The sequence below is a fragment of the Stegostoma tigrinum genome, chromosome 25, assembly GCF_030684315.1.
Source record: "Stegostoma tigrinum isolate sSteTig4 chromosome 25, sSteTig4.hap1, whole genome shotgun sequence".
NCBI lineage: Eukaryota > Metazoa > Chordata > Chondrichthyes > Orectolobiformes > Stegostomatidae > Stegostoma > Stegostoma tigrinum.
The window spans coordinates 48636690-48653054 of NC_081378.1; the positions used below are offsets into that span (position 1 = coordinate 48636690).

Below are 16365 nucleotides of genomic sequence, written 5' to 3' on the forward strand. Positions count from 1 at the left end.
ACTCTGTAGACCTCTCACCGGTGTTTGACTGCAGAAGGGAGATGTAATTCAAAACCCATGATGACCGAAGAGGGTTAACAATGCATTATGTCGACATTTTACTGCTGTAATAGTACTCTGGCATTCTGCACAAACTTCAGGGAGGAAGTTAGTGCAACATGACACCAAAATACATACCACCGTAGCAACCCAGGCAGCAGAGAGAGCCAATATAAGGGCCATGTCAGTTTATTGTATAATGAATCGTGTCAGGACAGGACATGTTGAACACATTTGGAGAGGAGACAAACACAGAAAGACAAACTTTAACCTTCAGAGTGCAATTCATTTCAAAACAGTTTCCAGGATTTGCTGAAGGACTGCTGAAGATGAATGTTAACTCATGGCCTGCTGAGTGAAGTGGAGTCACTCTGAATCCACCGGTTAGTGCTGTGGGACAGATGGTGTGTGTGTGTGTGTGTGTGTGTGTGTGTGTGTGTGTGTGTGTGTGTGTGTGTGTGTGTATGTGTGTGTGTGTGTGTGTGTGTGTGTGTGTGTGTGTGTGTGTCATTCACTCCCAATTAGAGAAAATTTCCTTGTGGAGCCGGTGAGGGACATTAGAGAGCCAATGCTGTTTGTGTCAGTGTTTTGTGGACTGCAACATTCCCTTCTCCATGAGACACTTCCTGCCACCGTTTTGAGTCAGCACAGAGTTATTTTGTGGCAGGAATGGTTTCTCAACCAGAATTACCCAGAGCACTGAAGGCCGTTTGAATGGCCATGCTGAATAGATGTTTCCTTGGGAACTGAGGGCAAGCGAGTTCCTTTGAAATATAGGAGCAGGAGCTGGCCATTTGGCCCTTCAAGCCTGCTCTGTCATTCAATATGATCATAACTGGTCATCCCAGTCAGCCCCCTCTTCCCACTTTCTCCCTGTACGCTTTGATCTCTTTAGCCCTAAGAACTATATCTAACTCTTCTTGAAAACATTCAATGTTTTGGCCTCTGTCACCTTTTGTGAAAGAGAATTCCACAAGACTCTGGGTGAAGAAGTTTCTCCTCATCTCAATCCTAAACTGATTACCCTGTATTCTTAGACTGTGACTCCTGGTTCTGGTCTGCCCAGTCATTAGGAGCATCATTCCCAATTTACACTGTCTAGTCCTGTTAGAATATAATCCTGACTGATCCAGTCTCTCTTTATACTTCAGTCCTGCCAACCCAGGAATCAGTCTGGTAGACCTTTGCTGCACTCCTTCCATAGCCAGGACATCCTTCCTCAGATTAAGGAGACCAAAACTACACACAATACTCCAGCTGTGGTCTCACCAAGAACCTGTACAGTTGCAACAAGACTTCCCTGCTCCTGAGCTCGAATCCTCTCATTACAAAGGCTAACGTTCCATTGTCTTCCCCACTGCCTGCTGCACCTGTATGCATATTTTCAGTGACAAGTGTACTCTCTTTCCCAATTTATCACCATTCAGATAATAACCTACCTTTCTATTTTTGTTACTAAAGTAAAGTAACCTCACGTTTATCTACAGTATGCATCACCTGCCTTGCATTTTCCTGCTCGTCCAACCTTAGCCAAATAACACTGAAACTTGTCTGCATCCTGTCCCACCCAGCTTTGTGAGTGAGATGGTTGAGATTGAGAACTGTGACTGTCTCTATAGGCCAGAGTGTTGGTAACTAGAGGGCACAGGCTTAGGATAAATAGATAAAATTGACATAAGAAGCAGAGGGAAATTGAAAGTTTTTTTGTACATGGACATAGTTGTGGAAAGGAATGTACAGCTTCGAAAGGGCAGTGAAAGCAGATGCGGCCATTCAAAATGAAATTGATTCAGATTAAAAGAGGGAACGTTTTTGAGAGCTGAGGGGAAGGTGCAAGGCAATGGACTAATTGAATAGTTCCTTCAAAGAGTCAGCACAAGCACAGAACGCCTTTCGTTGAGGATGGAATTGAAATATTTCATATTGCTAACAGGAAGAAAGGGTCAAAGCTCAAAGTCTGGGCTGAATGGCCTCCTGTCCTCCAATAATTCCATAAATTGGGCTAGCAAGGAAATGCAGTTTCTGAATTTATCAATGTCCTTTCTTCCAATATCAGAGATGCTCTGTAATATCTTGTATGTCAGCTGTAGCTTGGGGGTACCACTCTTGTCTCATTTCAAAGACTGCGGGTCTGAACACAAAAATTTAGGCAGCTGCTTCAATGTAGTATGAACAAGAGTTCAACTGTTGAAGACGCTATTTCTCAGATGAGATGTAGGGGCAAGGCCCGGTCTGTCTCTTTCTTGAGCACATGTGAAAGACTCTGTGACACCACATTTAAAAATGGCAGGACAAAATGGCAAGCCCGCATATACAGCTATGTCCTAATAAGCTGTTTATTTAGTGATGGAAGGTTGAAAATTGGTCTGGTTGTTGTTAGAACTCACTGCCCTTCTTCAAATCAATGCAAAGGCTCTTTCACATCCCCTTAAAAATTGTAGTTGGGACAGCACGGTAGTTCAATGGTTAGTACTGCTGCCTCACAATGCCATGGACCTGGGCTCGATTCCACCCTCGGGTGACTGCCTGTGTGGAGATTGCACATTCTTCCCGAATCTGTGTGGTTTTCCTATGGGTGCTCCAGTTTCCTACCACAGTCCAAAGATTTGTAGGTTAGGTGGATTGGCCATGGGAAATGCATGTTTATAGGGTAGCATGGTGAGTCTAGTTGGGATGCTTTTCAAAGGTTTATTCTAAATTCAGGCTGAATGGCCTGCTTCCACGCTGTAGGGATTCAATGTACACTACAAGGCCAAGCCAGTGCCTGTGACAGAGCAGCACCCACTCAGCAGTATCCTTGAATGCCAGTCAATGGTGTGCTCTGGGACTTGATTTTGACTCAACTTTGCTGCTACTGAGACATGTTCTTAACATCATTGAGTTGTTGTTGAGATATGCTTGAGTCTACATTTGTAAATCCAATCTGCTTAGGGGAATAAAAAGTCTACAAAACAAACTTGTCATATTTGTCTAATGTCAATACTGGTTGCCATTCTAATCCATCGATGACTAAAGACTTGGGATATGTGTATCTTCAAGATGTGTTGTGCTTTGGAGATTTGTAAGACATTAGCACAGTATAAATTCACTCACCCACTCATCAAGTCAGATGTTAAAACCTAAACAAGTGAGGGATGGTTGAAAGTGCTCAATAAACATGTTTTGGGAATGGAGAGCGTTGGCTTTTGATGTAGGTGTAAGGGAAAGCCAGGAACAGCGTATGGTTTGTGGTGACAGGCAGCCCAATCCAGCTGTGAGCTTTCTCTGTAATTACCACTATTTGGGTTTTCCTTAAAGTCACATGCTTAAATACCCCTGTCAAATTTCTATCCTGGACAGTTTCGCATGTGGGGTAGGTCAAGCTGCAACAGTATATTGAGAAGATTTCTGAAGAAGAGTCGAGGCCTGAAACGTCAGCTTTCCCGCTCCTCTGATGCTGCTTGGCCTGCTGTGTTCACCCACCTCTACACCACTCCGGGCTACAAATATTACTGTTTCCACATGGGGTCCAAGTTTGAAATCAGCTATTAGTAGTCAAGAGAAACATTTAATTTAGTTCATCTTGAAGTAGTTTTCTTAGTCCTGACTCAGTGATTCATAGCCTGGAATTTTTGGAAGGTAGGTACATTGATACAGAATACCTTGGAATGGCTAAAAGTTCAAGTGAATATTTTGTTAGGTTTAGCCATTGGCTGAGTTGACCAACTCTCTGGGTTGTACTGGAGCCTCCTAGAATTAAAGGACATTGCCAGTAGGAAACAGGAAGAAAATCCGTTGAGGGATTGAAACACAGTGCAGTTTTTTTTTAACATAATGGAATATGTGAGCTAAGGCTACATGATTGGCTGGGGCATTTGAAGGGGAAAGTTGCCTGATAAAACCTTCAGGAATACATCCAACCAGAATTGTCAATCCAATGTTGGGATGTTCTGTGTTGGCTTGGCCTTCACTCTGAATTTTTTCATAAAGCTCAGCAAGCCTTGATCAGGTAGGCCAAGGAGTGGCAGATGAAGTTTAATTTAGACAAATATGAGGTGTCACATTTTGAAAAGGTAAATCAGAGCAGGACTTATGCACTTAATGGTAGGATCCTGGGGAGTGTTGCCAAACAAAGAGACCTTGGACGGTAGGTTCATAGATCCTTGAAGGTGGAGTCACAGGTAGACAGGATAGTGAGGAAGGATTTTAGTACGCTTGCCTGCACTGGTCAGTGCATTCAGTTAGCATGTCATGACGTGGCTCTACAGGACTCTTTTGGAATACCGCATTCAATTCTGGTCCCCCTGCTGTAGGAAAGGTGTTGTGAAAATTGAAAGGGTGCAGGGAAAATTTGCTTGGGTTGGAGGGTTTTATCTTTATGGAGAGGCTGAATAGACTGGGGCTATTTTCCCTAGAGACTGAGGGTTGAATGTATAGAAGTTTATAAAATCATGAGGGGCAAGGATAGTGTGAATAGCCAAGGTCTTTTTCCCAGGTTAGGGGAGTCCAGAACAAGACGGGATGGGCTTGAGGTGGGAGGGGAAAGATTTAAAAGGGACCTAAGGGGCAACATTTTCATACAGAGAGTTGTGCGTGAATGGAATGAGCTGCCAGAGGAAATGGTGGAGCCTGGTACAATTACAACATTTAAAAGGTATCTAGATGGATACATTGATAGGAAGGGTTCAGGAGGATGCAGGCCAAATGCTGGCAAATGGGAGTAGATTCTTTTAGGATATCTGGTCAGCATGGACAATTTGGACCAAAGTGTCTGCTTCTGTGCTTGTACAACTCTATGACTCTGTAAGCACTTTGTGCATAAGGTCAAAAGTCACACGACACCAGGTTATAGTCCAACAGGTTTACTTGAAAACACAAGCTTTCGGAGTCTCACTCCTTTTTCAGGTATTAGTGAGAGAAGTGGCATCAGACACAGAATTTATAAGCAAAAGATCAAAGGGCCATAAAACTAATGTAAATGTATTGAACAAACCGAAGTTGGCTGTTAAATCTTTAATCACTTCGAAGGGAGATGCAGGTTTCGATTGATTAATACGCAAATCCCAGAATTTCTTTCAAGCCACCGCCTTGAGGTAACTAAAGGTTTTATCAATGTACACCAGAGGTGACATCTCAGTCAGACAATGCACTTTTGGTGTGAGGCCTTGTTTAGAATCTGGCTGTGTTTTAACTTGCCTGGTTTTATTTCCAAAGTAGGAATTTACAAAATGCCACATTGACTGTCAACAAATTGTGTGCTTTTTTGAGCAAAATAGAATGTATCTACAATTACACTTGTCCAACGTCTCCACATCACTCTGTGAATGACTGGGATTAAACTGGTTGTCAGTCCCCATCAATGGAATACACAGGTGTTTGACGTTTTGAGTGTGACACTCTAAAAGCAATGGAAGCAGCAGCACATTCACCACAAAAGGAATTTATTGTGTGCGAGAAGCTCCTTGAACTGATAATAACCCCTTTTACAACTTCACTGCAACTCAAAGCCCTTCGCTGCAAACAAGGTACTTTTGCTGAATATATGGATTGGAAACCATGTGCCTCGGATTGAGCATTCTGTCTGGGTGTATCATGGCTCGGTACAGCAACTGCTCTACCCAGGGCTGTAAGAAACAACAGAGTTGTGAACACAGCCCAGACCTTCACGCAAACCAACCTCCCATCCCTCTTCAGTCCACCTCCCTCTCTTTCCCCATTTATTTCAGAATCCTCTCCCCATCCCCCTTTTTTGATGAAGGGTCTAGGCCCGAAACGTCAGCTTTCGTGCTCCTGAGATGCTGCTTGGCCTGCCGTGTTCATCCAGCTCCACACTTTGTTATTTCCCATCCATTGACTCCATTTGTGCTTCTCAATGTCTCATCAAAGACCCCTACCACCACTGCTATATTCTCTTCTAGCCCCTTCCATCAGGCAGAAGATACAAAAGCTTAAATAAACATACCAACTGATTAAGAATAGCTTCTGCCCAGCTGTTATTAGACCGCTCGAATGTTAAATTTAATGTTGATCTCGCTGTTTGTGCACCTTCTCTGCTGTCATAGTTTTATATTCTTTGTTCTGTTCTGCTACCCTAATGCATTTTGTATGGTATGATCTGCCTATTCTGCATGCAAAACAAATGTTTCACTGTACTGAGGTACATGTGACAATAATAAATCTAACCAAATTAAATCAATGACTGTAATGTGAAATGCAATACAAAGCTACCTGATAGATATTTAGCTCCACTGTGTCTGACTGCACCCTTACTTCACAATCAGGCTGTGTCCACGTTTAATCTCCAGCAGCAGCGACAACTGGAATCCCATGATTTCTAGGTGCAGTGTAAACTGCCTCCTCCACTTACTTTCTTAACAGTAGCTAGGTAAACACATTTTCCTGATGTCATTTCTTCTCTAATATAGAAACTTTTCTGAAATTGAAGAGTGTCAGGGATTAGTGTGAATTAATAGTCATGTCATCAAACAGCCTTGGATTAAGTCTGGAAACTAGATCTAATAGTTTGCTGATATTCAGATGTGCTGCATTTTTAAGACTCTCCCCCAACATAAAAAGCTGATCATTGTCGCTCTGTATTTAGTAAGGAATGCGAAACTTGTTTAACTGAAAAAATGTTGTAGTTATTCAACACTTTATTTTACTTTTAGATGGTCTTGAAATTTCAGATCCAATTAATTACATGTTTTGAAGATCGATTGCAATTGTTATGCACCCAAGCATCGCAACAGTATTACGTAAGTAATGTCTCTTGTACATTTAATTTGCATTGTCACACCAGTGGAAAATATTTCATTACGGTATCAGATGTGTGCACAGTTGGTGTCAAATCATCGTTGCATCAACAGCCACTTCCCAGCAGGGACTGGGTTGAGACTGATGTATTTCATTAAGCTTAAGGGGGAAGCCCACGGGTCCCGGGGGTGATTCCAGGACGGAGCCTGGAGCGGGAAACAGTGTGAGCCCGGGCTGGCCTGGGAGACGATTCCTGGAGGCTGGTCCCGGAGGTGAGTCCAGGCCGGAGGTCAGTGCGTGGAGGCAGCCAGACCTCGTGTTCTGAAACTCAGTGGGCAGAGACTCAGTGAAAAGGGCTATAATTTGAATACCTTTCAGAGGTACTTCTGTTCTTTAAATAAGTCAAGTACTTTCAAAACTTTGAATTCTTATGTTGGACTACTTTTTTTTAACTCTTTCAATTCTGTAACAAACACTTAAAGTACCAGAACCTAAGTTAGTACCAAAGTAGTGACATTACCAACTTTTCACGGCACTTATTCGAGTTACAATAAATTCTATTCTACAGTGGTGCCCCTACCTCTGGGTCAGAAGACCTGGGTTCAGGTCCCAACTGGTCCAGAGGTATGTCATAACCTGGCTGAATAAGTTGAACTAAAAATACCAAACAGAGGGAATCCTGTGGGGGTAACGTCACTGGACCAATAATCTAGAACCCAGAACCCATTTGAACATGGATTTCAACCCCACTTTGGCAGATGGTGAAAACTGATTCAATAAAATGAAGAAGCTAGTCTAATTTTCGATTGTCATAAAAACCCATCTGGCTCACTAATGCCCGTTAGGGTGGGAAACTGCCATCCTAATCTGGTCTGGCTTACATGTGACTCCAGGCCCACAGCAACCTGTTTGATTCTTGGGCTAGAGAACCAATTATCTCAGGGGCAACTAAAGAAGTGCAATAAATGTTAGTGACACCCACATCTCATGCACAGATTAAGAAAAAAACTAGGTGGAACTTTCTTCACATGATATCCAAGTGGGAGTCAGAACTGAATATACAATGCACAAACCCATGTAAATTGGGAAAACAAAGAAAGTCTTGGATTTATGTAGCACCTTTCACAACTTTGCTGCATTTACATATTCAACAGGATACCAGGGAGGACTCCCTGTGGCACACCTAACATGCATTGTCTGACCTAAAATGTTACCTCTGCTTTACACTGATAAAACCTTTAGTTCTCTCAGGATAGTGACGTGAAAGAAATCCAGGGATTAACATTTATATATTAACAGATTAAAACATTCTAACTAATTAAAGATTGAACGGCACCTTAAGTTTGTTTAATACATCCTCATCAGTGGTGCGACCCTTTGGCCTTTTACTTATAAATTCTGTGTCTGATACTACCTCTCTCACTAACACCTGAAGGAGGACTGAGGCTCTGAAAGCTTGTGTTTTCAAATAAGCCTGTTGGACTATAACCTGGTGTTGTGTGATTTCTGACCTCATCAATTGGAAAGGGCAGACAGAGCCGTGGCTTAAACTGCTGTACAGTCAGTGCTGTACCTTTTGAGGTATAGTTATTAATTGTAATGAATGAAACGAAGCACCCAATTTGCTGATGGTTATTTTTAATCAAGCGGTTTGGACACACCTCCAGGATAGAAGGGACTTGAAACCTGGACCTTCTGGGCCAGAGGTAGAGAAGCTATCGCTGTGCTACCAGGTCCGTTGTGTATTCCATGAGCCTAACATCATTTGAGTGAATAACCTTCTGATCTTGAACCAGGTGTGATGCCTTTGCACCTCATACCCTGCCATCCACTTTGCAGGTGACAAGGTCCTGCAAATAATAATGTGCTAATGACCAGGTACATTTTTTTTAAGGAATGCTGACTGGGGAGATAAGTCACCTGGATGTTTGAGAGAGCTCCCTTTCAGTTTTTTTTAACTTGGGCCCTGGGATCTTGCACATCTCAATGGAAAAGCAGACCAGTCCTTGGGTTAGTTTCACATCCGAAAGATGGTAGCTCCAAGCATTCACTCACTGCTGTACTAGAGGGTTAGTCACAAGTTTTTGTACTCCAGATTCTTAGCTGGGACTTTTGCTTCGGAGTCAGACAGTTCCAGTGATCCCAACCGAGCCCCAGCTCTCACCATTGTCACCCCATTCCCCGTCTGCAATCCTCTGTCAATACCAGATGATAGTTTACAGTCTATCCCCTGGAATTTCAAATCCTCTGTTTTAAAAGTAACATTGAAGTTTTGTTACAACAACTGTCCAGGAGTGTTTTGACTTGCATGAGATGTGTGTTGTTGGGCTGTAGAGGAAGAATATTGAGGGTGTAATGTTTTTATGTACAACAGGCTGATCTCCAGACACTGTTGCTTTTGATATAGTTGGGAGCTTTGTGTCATTAATTCTAGGTTGTCCCCTTAAGATTGTTGCAGAATGTCATGGTGTCCTTGTCTTGGCTTGCAAGTTAAAAACCAGTCAGCCTTGATCTTTTAAAGTAAAACAAGGAGGCTGGAAATAAGTAGATATTACTCATAGAATCCTTACAATGTGGACACAGGCCCTTTGGCCTAACAAGTCCACACTGACCCTCACACCCAGATCCATCCCCCTAATTTACACACCCCTGAATTCTCTGGGCAATTTAGCATGGCCAATCCACCTAACCTGCACATCTCTGGACTGTGGGAGGAAACCAGAGCACCTAAAACAAACCCACACAGACACGGGGAGAACGTGCAAACTCCACACAGACAGTTGCCCGAGGGAGGAATTGAACCCAGGCTTCTGGTACTGTGAGGCAGCAGTGCTAACCACTGAGCCACCGTGCTGTAAGTCTGCTGCAAGAAATCTGAAACAAAAATAGAAATTGCTGGAGAAACTCAACAGTTCTGGCTGTATCTATGGAGAGAAAGCAAAGACAACATTTTGAGTTCAGTGACTCTACATCGGATTGGGTTTTGGGCTCCAAGTGTTAATTCTACTTTCTCCCCACTGATGCTGCCAGACCTGCAGAGTTTCCCCAGCAATTTCTATGTTTGATCTTGTAAATGAGGGGACGACTCTGATGTGATGTTTGCTTTTATTATCAAGACCACTCAACCACTTGATTTTACAAACAGAGTAAGGAAGGGATTCTCCTGTTTAGATCAGCCTCACTCACAAAGGATATATTCCCACCTTGACAAACTACAGCTTCCTTATGTGATTAGTACAGCACAGATTCCTTCGGCCTTCCCGAATATTTTTATTTTTAGCCAACTTAGCCAATTGTGTGGCAACTACAGAGGTCAGTGATTTGTAGCTGAAGAGAGTTAGACACTCCTTTTGACTGGTGAGCAGTCAAGTTATTAACTTTATTTGGCTAATATTGAGCATAATGCTCTACTTGTCCCATCCTGTGCACTGCCCGAGTGATTTGATCATTGCTTTTCCTGAGGACAGGGAGTTAGTGTTCCATAATAGAGAGTGCAATCAGCAAAGAATGGTATTTTCAATGACTCACCGTAACCCTTGATAGTGATACAATGAAACCAAGCTGCTGGGATAAGAATGACTGTCCTGTTTACCACATTGAGCTAAATTTTCCCATTTTTAGTTAAGGCCATTTCCATGGTCGTGACTCCGCTGCTGCCTGGAGCAAATTTTCCTGCACAGTTTTGCAAGGAAACCTGCTGCAAACAAGAGCTTAATGCTCAGCTTGGCCCCGGGTCTCTGGGCAGCTCATCTCTTAAACCCTAACTCTGCCCCACACGCGAGGAAGAAGCGGGAAGAAGGTTTCATAAGGGATACCTGCTTGCGGTGCCCTCCATGTCTGCTATTGTGCCAGCCAAGACCCTCGAGCACATCCAGTAGCACCCCTTGTGCCTCCAGGAACCGTCACCTCCATGCCCCCACCCACCCTCGTGCCCTATCACCCGGTAGGTACTATATTACTGAACCACATTAATACAGTAACCAGTCTGCGTTACTCATTAGGTGAATAGCCAAGGTCTTTGCCCCAGGGCAGGGGAGTCCAAAGCTAGAGGGCATAGGTTTAAGGTGAGAGGGGAAAGATTTAAAAGGTACCTAAGGGGCATCTTTTTCACGCAGAGGGTGGTGCGTGTATGGAGTGAGCTGCCAGAAACACTGGTGGAGGCTGGTACAATTACAACATTTAAAAACCTCAGCACAGGTTCGTGGTTGGTGTTTGAAGTAACTATCTATGTTATGATAACAAAGTGTGGAGCTGGATGAACACAGCAGGCCAAGCAGCATCTCAGGAGCACAAAAGCTGACGTTTCAGGCCTAGACCCTTCATCAGAGAGGGGGTTGGGGAGAGGGAACTGGAATAAATAGCCAGAGAGGGGGAGGCGGTCCGAAGATGGATAGAGGAGAAGATAGGTAGAGAGGAGAGTATAGGTGGGGAGGGGATAGGTCGGTCGGGGAGGATGGACAGGTCAAGGTGGCGGGATGAGGTGGTAGGTGGGAGATGGAGGTGCGATTTGAGATGGGAGGAGGGGATAGGTGAGAGGAAGAACAGGTTAGGGAGGCGGGGATGAGCTGGGCTGGTTTTGTGATGCAGTGGGGGGAGGGGATGAGCTGGGCTGGTTTAGGGATGCAGTGGGGGAAGGGAGAATTTGAAGCTTGTGAAGTCCACATTGATACCATTGGGCTGCAGGGTTCCCAAGCGGAATATGAGTTGCTGTTCCTGCAACCTTCGGGTGGCATCATTGCGGCACTGCAGGAGGCCCATGATGGACATATCGTCTGAGGAATGGGAGGGGGAGTTAAAATGGTTGTGAGGTAGATTTCCCTCCCTTCTCATTGGGTGTGGCCATGTAACCAAGCTCCTACATGGAAGAAGATAACAAAGTGTGAAGCTGGATGAACACAGCAGGCCTCTGATGAAGGGTCTAGGCCCGAAACGTCAGCTTTTGTGCTCCTAAGATGCTGCTTGGCCTGCTGTGTTCATCCAGCTTCACACTTTGTTATCTTGGATTCTCCAGCATCTACAGTTCCCATTACCTCCTACATGGAAGAATCTTACTCCTGAAAACTAGGGAGAAATATACAGCCTGGTTGTCCTTTTTGAGCTGAATTTGCAGCTGTGTTTTATTACCCATTGTCCAACAGGAAGTGGGAATGTGTTTTCATGCTGACTTAATCTTGAACCTGTATACTCCTCAAAACCTGGGACCAAACTCCACTTTCCAGCTTTTTCCTCCACATAACTCTTGATTCTATTACTGATCAAAAACCTGCCTGCCTCAATGTTAAATATACTGAATGACCCAGACTGAACAGAATTAGAATTAGAATTAGCCTTATTGTCACATGAAAAGTTTACAAGTTATGGCCGGACGTCCATGCTGAGGCCCCCACCAGGATAGGAGACTGCCACGCCAGGCCGCGCTGAGGCCAAGAGTCCATGCCCATGCTGAGGCCGGGTGTTCAGGACATTGCCATGCAGAAAGAAGGTTTAAGAAGAAAACGCAGAAGCGGAAGGAAAAGTGAGAAAAGAAGCGACATAGCGGACGAGCTCCAGCTGAGGAGACGGACTCCGCCGCCATTTTGAATCCCTAGGCCCCTCCAGTAAAGAATTCACATTCGCTGCTCTCTGAGAGAGGAAATTCCTCTCCATCTGCCTTTTAAATAGGTGATCCCTTTTCTCTGAGATTACACCCTCTAATCTAGATTCAACCGGAAGGGGAAACAACCGTTCCACATTTATACTGTCAAGTCCTCCAAGAATCTTTTATATCCCAAAAACAGGCTGTTCCTGTTCTTCTAAACTCTGGTAAGTACAGGCAGAATTTACTGCACCTGTCCCCATATGGCAGTCCCTCCATACTCAGAATCAGCCTAGTGTCCCTTCCCTGGATGCCTCCAACACCAGTACAGCTTTCCTCAGATAAGGGGTCCAAAACTGTTTGCGGCATTCCAGGTATGGCCTGACTAGCATCCCGTACAGTTTCAGCATATTGTTAGACCCCAAATATCTTGGGAAACTTCATTCTGTAAAGGCGCTATATAAATATGAACTTTGTTCTCTTAAGAAATACGCACAGTGAAGAGATCTGGGATAAAGAAGTGATGAAATGTTTTGTGGGTTAGCTGCTGGTAGATGTACAGTTTTAGGTTGGGTTTCGATTTAGGTTTTATTGTCACGAGTACTCAAGTACAGGGTACAAGAGTACCATGAAAGTGTACACATGGTACTATCGTGGATACAAAGGTTCCGAAGTACAAAATCTTAGTTACTGAAATAGAGAAATAGATAAGTTAAAAACGTTCAGCACCACGGTGTTCTTAGCAAAAACATAGAAAAATAAAGTTAAAATGTCAACCATTACAGTCCTTTCTTAAGCCACGGGCCTGCAGATCCTCCAAGCTGGGCTTTCCCCAAGAGGGCTTGCTCTCCCCCAGGCTGAGCTAATATCCACCCTCCACGGCGCACCAGGTGTCTCTGCTGCTCACAAGGCTTCAGGCCCAACCTCCAGTGGTGCAGGGTGAATGTCCCCCTGAAAGCGCAGGCAGACCCCCATTTAGAGGCATCATGTGAAAGTTGGCATCTCCGGCAGCACAGCACTCCATCAGTCATGACAAATGAGTGTGGAATTTCTTTGGGATCCTGCGGTGGGACAGTGCGGACAGCGCAGTATATCTGGATAGATGCTGAGTGGGCACTTCCCTAGAGAGGCTGGCAAATGTTAACCCATTCCCACCGTGCCCCCCTGCCAACTCTACATATTTGGGATATGGGCAAAACATTATTCATTGGCTACCCCAAGAGACACTGACCAGCTGTCGAGTTTTCAGTAAAATACAGAAATCCACAGGAATTCCAGAATATTGACTCAATGACAATGAAGGAACAGTGAAATATGACCAATATAAATGCATCACATGAAACTTTTAGAGTGTTTTTAATTATCGCTGCACTTCATGATGGGATATAATTACAGAGGGATTTTTTTGTGCATTGGTTATGTAATGAGAGGTTCTAACAGTGGGAATGAGGAGAAACTGCCTCCACAGACAGGGAAGTCAGTAACTAGAAAACACACATTGAAGATAATTGGCGAAAGAATCAGAGGCGGGTTGAGATTCTTTTTTTTAATTGTTTGATCTGGAATGCAGTGCTTGCAGGAGTGAAAGCTTTCAACATTGAATGTTTTCAAGAAGGGGATATTTATAGTTCTTAGAGCCAGTGGGGAATAAGTGAGAACGGGGGTCTGAGCTAGATGATTAGCCATCACCATGGTCTACTCCTGCTCCTATTTTCTACATTTCTGAAGAAGATTTTAAATACTAGATGCTCCAGTCTTAATCTCAAGAAGCTTGACACCGTCCAGGAGCCCACTTGACTGCCACCAGCATCCGTTCCCCCCATCACTAACGCTCAGCAGCAGCAGTGTGTACTATCTACAAGATGCATTGCAGAAATTCACCAAAGACCCTCAGATACCACCTTCCAAACCCGTGACCACTTCTATCTAGAAGGACAAGGGCAGCAGACATATGGGAACACCACCCCCTGCAAATTCCCCTCTGAGCCACTCCCCATCCCGAGTTGGAAATATGTCTCCGTTCCTTCACTGTCGCCAGGTCAAAATCCTGGAATTCCCTCCTTAAGGGCGTTATGGGTCAAGCTAAAGCGCGCAGATTGCAGGGGATCAAAAAGGGAGATAAACACTCCCTTCTCCAGGGCAATAAAGACTTGTGACAATATAAGCAATGTCTACAACCTGTCAATGAAACCAATAAAAAGACTTGTGACAATATAAGCAATGACTACAGCCTGTCAATGAAACCAATAAAAAGACTTGTGACAATATAAGCAATGTCTACAACCTGTCAATGAAACCAATAAAAAGGAGAGGAGGAAGTTTGCAGGGCTGGAGAGAGAGTTTGGGCAAGTGGGTGTCATTGAATAATGTTTTCACAGTGAGCTGAATGGTCTCCCTCTGAGCTGTGAGTGTTTCTTTTTTTAATGCCTTTTCATCGCTGCAGTCCTGTAGCATGTGCCTGCTTAGTAGGAGTATTAACACATGGCAGTAGATATTTTCGAATTAACCTGTTTAGAGATGTTATGACACACATGTGGAGCAGGTGGAACTTGAACGCAGGCCTCCTGGCTCACATCATTTTACACTGACAGGAAAGCTCTAACCAGCAACTGTGAATGAAACACTGCCATTACAGGGAACCGAAGCGGGTCAGTTCCTCACTGTTAGCTGAGCATTAGTTACACTTGGAATGCTGGCACCTGGTGTTGAAGTCCGTGCATGCTAGAACATTGCACTTTCAGGAGCAGTAAACATTGGCCCTGAGTTGAAGCCCACCCAGGAGGTTTTGGCTGTTAACTCATCTGGAGCATTGCAAAAGGCCTGAATTAAACACAGTGCTGACATAAAAGTGTTTCAGTAATTAGCTTTAGTAGCATGACTAATATGCATCAAGGTTCAAAGGGCAAACTCTGACTTGCGTGCTCCTCAAGCAACTTTAGCAAAAGGCATCCTCTTGGATTCAGACTGCCCAGTTCCTGGAATCGCCAGCATTTCGATAATAAGTCCACAAATCAAGTGGATATACTGTGCCTTGTAGTAGTTCGCGAGATGTGCTTGTCCCCTACAGAAGCCTCAAGAAATCAGTTGCTGAAAAGGAAGGTTCTGACAAATTAGCCACAGTGGTATTCAAAATGCACGAGATAAGTGGGTTCGAATGTTTGCAGTATTTCACAATGCCTGACCTTGTACGAGAGCTCCTGACAAAGTGACTCTTTGTCTTGCAGTTGGCCTTGTATAGAAGGGTGCTAGTTTTGTAACTATTCTTAAAGATTCATTCTCAGGATCAGCTTTGGAAAAGAATCACTTCCGGAATTTCAAATACGGCATTGAAATTGTCGAATTGCCACAGTGGGGTTTGACCCTGTAATGAGCCCAGTACACTACTGGACAAGTTTAATTCTTGGTTTTGGGACACGCTTATCTATCTGAGTCCCCCAGGGGTTAATTTTTTGAGAAATGTCAGTTTAGAGTGCAATAATAGGCTTAATCAATTGCACAAAGAGCTGGTCAGGTGTCAAAGATCAAGCCCTTGGGCTTCTGGTCCAGCTAGAAATCAATAAGGATAAAAGAACACACTGTTCAGAGAGACAATTTGGTGAGGGAGCCAGGTAGCAAGTGAAATCCCAACTGCTGCCTTCACTGGGAATACCAACCCATTTCTGAGGAATTATGGATCAGCAGTTTTATAGTTAGCTCTGCTAACTGGGCCAGAGTGACATATTTATTACTTTCTGCACTATATCACATTTTACTTAATTAAGTTAAAGCAAGTAGTGGCCAGGTTACTGTCCACAACAACTTAGGGTTTGTGAAAGAAATCTGCTCTAATTTACAATCAGATGACAGTGCTGGGAACACTCAGCAGGCCTGGCAGCATCTATGGAGAGAGAAGCAGCTAACCTTTCTGGTAGGTGATTTTTCTTCGGAACTTCCAACATCAATGTTTCTCCGCCTACAGATGTTGCTGAGTGTCCCCAGCACTGAATGTTATTGTTCCAGATTTCCAGAATCTACAGTAC

The 16365-nt window shown here is 44.0% G+C and overlaps 1 protein-coding gene across 1 annotated transcript in view; it reads left to right on the top strand.

The window, feature by feature from the left end:
- Positions 1 to 229: 229 nt before the first annotated feature.
- rassf8b (Ras association domain family member 8b) overlaps positions 230 to 16365 on the top strand; it is a 99198-nt gene continuing 83062 nt past the window's right edge. The window contains exons 1-2 of the mRNA XM_048554612.2: positions 230 to 422; positions 6687 to 6773. The gene's annotated coding sequence lies outside the window, so the exon portion shown is untranslated. The remainder of the gene's footprint in view (positions 423 to 6686; positions 6774 to 16365) is intronic.